Consider the following 4,230-nt stretch of genomic DNA (forward strand, 5'->3'; position numbering starts at 1 on the left):
ACTGGAATTAAGACACAAACACCTGCAGGTGCACATGCTTGCAGACAAATGTGCACTCTCACCCCTAAGAGCAAACATGAAACATATAATCACATGCACAAATAAATATACTGTACACTGGCATTCATCCAAGTGAGAGCATACATGCATACACCCACGTTAAAAAAACACACACACACACACACACACACACACACACACACACACACACACACACACACACACACACACAGATCTGTAGCTGAGTTTGTCATCCTGCTGGTCATCACATGTCTAATTCAGAAGAACAAAACGGGTCAGGTGGCGCACACACTGGCACACTCACCCACAGACACAGCTCAACTTGTCATGCTGTGATGTAAGTCTGCTAATCATAACATAACTAATGCTGAGGAACAAAGCAGGTCAACACACACACACACAAACACACACACACACACACACACACACACACACACACACACACACACACACAGACCACAGTTGGCAGTACATCCCTAATATCATCAGTTACAATATGATTAATTAACTAATAAGCCACAATAAAAGCACAAATTAAGTAGGATTCTTGATGTTTTATTTTCTAACACCACCTTCTTATTTCCTGAAAGTGTAGGGCTTTTTCAGTCATTTAAATGCTTTAACATTGCTAATAGGCTTCAGTATTTAGCTTCAAGTGATACCTAAATGACCAGGCATCAGATGCTTTACAGGTGTTTGAGATCAGCATGGGGACCATATAAAAACCTCATCAATTAATCTATTTATAAACAAGTTGTTTTAATGCAGTGTCATGCCAACAATGTCTTTGCCTCTACACAGTGTACACTACCAGTGTTGTTTGCTACAAGCATAATACATAACACTATATTGAAATTGATGGATAGTTATGTTTTTTTTTTTGTTTTTTTTTGTGTTCCCAAAATCACTACCGGTTACAGTGATGACATTTCACACTGTGCCAAATAATACGTGATGACATTTCCAGGTGGACTGAGGTGAGACTACAGTAGTTTGTTCTAATTCACACCTACAAACACCTGGTAAACAAATTCAGGACAAGCCACCGTTTTTCAACCAACACTGAACTGAGCTGTCACGACTCACTTCTCCCTCCATCTTTTAGCTGCCTGAAATTACAGCAGCTATAGACAAAGACTTAAGATGAACTGACGCCTCAGAAGCAGAGGGACCTTGCGGCAGAGCAGTTTGAATGTGCACATTTACATGGCATTCTTACTCTCATCAAATTCAAAGAAAACGTATCTTTTAAAACAAGCTAATTTGCAGTTTGTTTGACGAGAAAAATTCGCAGTCCAATTCTTTGGCTTCCTCTCCTTTTAGGGTGACATCTTGGCTGTAGGTTGAGCTGACGTTAGACGAGCAGCGGAGGCTGGCACCAGGACCCTGCGGCTGCTTCAGTCCCCAGAAAATAATAGTATGGAGGGATTGAATGTGGTGCCTTCATGTAGAAAAGTTATATTATATTATGACTTATTTCTGTAGAAAGTAATGTTTTTTTCTAAAAAAAATTATTTTAAGCTTTTTGGAGTTGAATTTCAGTTTAGATTATTACATTGTGCACTTCCTTGCCAAAATTGCCAACCCCCATCCCTCCAAAACCTTCCTCACACTGGGGTGGGACAGTAGCTGCAGCTGCATCTTCTTCAGTGAGGTTCTGGCTGATGGATGCTCCTTCTCCTGTCACCAAACTCTTTATTGCTCTTTATTGCTGGCTCTCCATCTTACATCATTAAATCTCTCTCTGCATTGGGCTACAGTTCTTGAGAGGCCAGACCAACTATTCACCAAATTGGTTATGTCCTTCCAAGTTAACATCCTCTGGCCTTGGTGACGTGTTTGCAGTGCCATATATTGGCTCAGTGATTCTGCACTTCCTGCACAAAATTGACAGTGCCGCTGCGCAGCACATTTTCTTATAGGAGAGGAAAAGAGGCCGTTTGATTGGTGAGTGTGACACCATCCTGACACCAACACTGGGCTACCCACTACATCTGTATTTGTGGTATCAATGAGATATTCAGATATCTTGATTTTTCAACAATTAATCAAGACCATGGTCTTCCATATCCTTAACCAAGTGTTTTAATTAGGCAACCTTAAAGACCAATGTAATACCCCAACTTAATATTCTCAAAAAATACAGTTAAACAGAGACAACCATCCCTCGCCCTTCCAGTCACCCTATGAACACTGACCACCTCCATCACAACACTTCCTCAGTGTCCCTTTCACTTACCACACTGTAAAAACAACTTATGTTATTTGGTATGAATAGAAATTAGAGGTTGTTAACACTTAGAAACTTAATGTCATTTAAATTGTAAATTGAAATTTTGCTAACGCATTAATTATTCATTTTGAATCTTAATCTTTGATTAATCCACTTGCGAGATGTAAAAACTTAAAGAAATGAGGACTAGGGTATTTGCTGTAGTATTTTATGTCATAGAATAAAATGTGAAAATGTCTTGAGCTTGTGTTAAACACAGAGCTTATTTCGATCGTCTAACAGTGCAAGTGACTGGTTGATCATCCAGAAGTCACAGACCTATATACAGTATAACTCTTCTTTTAAATGGAAAGCAGTGACAAGGAATTTTATTTTTTCCCCAGCTCGCATCTTTAGCGAGCCTTCAGCCAGTGAAGCTGAGGCGATAGAGTGTTTGGGGCAAATGTACATCCTCACAATCATCATTCACAGTCCCTATATTGCCACTCTCTATCACCTATCAACTCTGTAGCTGCCTCTGCTACTACAACTATTACTGCTGCTCCTACAACAACTGTGCAGGTGGATGAGACATCACCTTGTGCTGGGATACTGAGGCAGCGCCACAGAGTTTTTCATAACCCTTTTGTGGGTCTACAGGACAGAATAACTGGATTTTCTCTAGTAAAAGGCAAAGAGCTAGAACTTAATTGATTGTGTTATAAAATGACTGTACACAGTCTTACAAATCTAACTATGAAAGGGGTATTTAGTTTATTACATTGTACTTAAAGTCACATTTTCATACAAACGTCAATTTTACTATTTTCATTCATTTTTACTGTTTCACATAATAGTGATGCAGTAAATGGGTGATGCTCTGAATGCATGATGCCTGGCAGGAGCAGCACAGTATTGTGATGGTTTTAAAGTTTCTAACAGTGCTTTGTTTGGAATCACAAGCTCAAGAAAACTTCAGCAGAAAAGCCAATAAAAGAGACAACGCACTACTGGCCATGCTGTTTGATTGATGAGGATGTAGCTGAGAAACGCCACAGCAACGAGCTCTTGAAACACGAAATGGAGACAAAACGAACAAAAATGGAAAAATCTCATGGATTTTTCCCTGTTATAGAGAAAGGGTGGAGTCAGTGAAAAAGAGTTCAGTTTCGTTGTTGGTTGTCCCACTTTGAAACACAATGTTTAGTCACAGAGTGATGATTTTCTCTCCAATTAAAGTCAGTGAAAAATGTGATATCCTTCGCTTTCTGTCTTATTTCCTCTCTTCACTCTTTCCTCCTCCCCATTTCCTCCAACTTTCTTTCCCCCTCGTCCTCCTCTCCAAACTAATTATCTCTGTCTATCGGACACTCGCAGATGGGAAGGGGGGGGTAAAAAGTGAAAATGAAGTAAGGAAAAAACAAGACAACAGACTGAACGAGTAGAAGGAAGAGAAAGTAAAGACTGAGTAAAGTGGAGAAGTCAGAAAAGTGACTGTTAAAGTAAATGAGACAGATCGTGAATCCACATGCAGCTGGCTTCTGCAAATCTCAGCTCCTCCTATCTGTCTCCAATGTGATAATTATGTCTGTCTATGCACCTCTGCATCCACTCATTTCCTTTCCTTCCTTCACTCCCGCTCCCTCACAAGTCTACTTAACAATGATTATCTATCTCTTAACATGTCGGTCCTGGTTCATCCCTCTTAAGCTTTTTCTGTCTTTCATTCCTCCCTCCATTTTTCCACCATGTGCCAGTCTTCCTTTGTTTTTGTCGTCGTACTTTTTTTTTCTTCGTTTAAGTGAGGCGCAGAGAACAAGACACCCTGTACTCTTCGTCCTAGACGCCGTGATGAAATTTTCATCCGCTGTGTTTGTTTAAGCGCAAATTCAGGTGTAAGAAGGATGTCAGCAAAATGTATTCTCTGCCCTCAGGGTTGCTATACTGGGGGGTGGTGGTGTGTGTGTGTGTGTGTGTGTGTGTGTGTGTGTGTGTGT

The sequence above is a fragment of the Seriola lalandi genome, unplaced genomic scaffold (assembly GCF_002814215.2).
Source record: "Seriola lalandi dorsalis isolate HSWRI2012SDOR001 ecotype SW California unplaced genomic scaffold, Sedor1 jcf7180002054691, whole genome shotgun sequence".
Taxonomy (NCBI): Eukaryota; Metazoa; Chordata; class Actinopteri; order Carangiformes; family Carangidae; genus Seriola; species Seriola lalandi.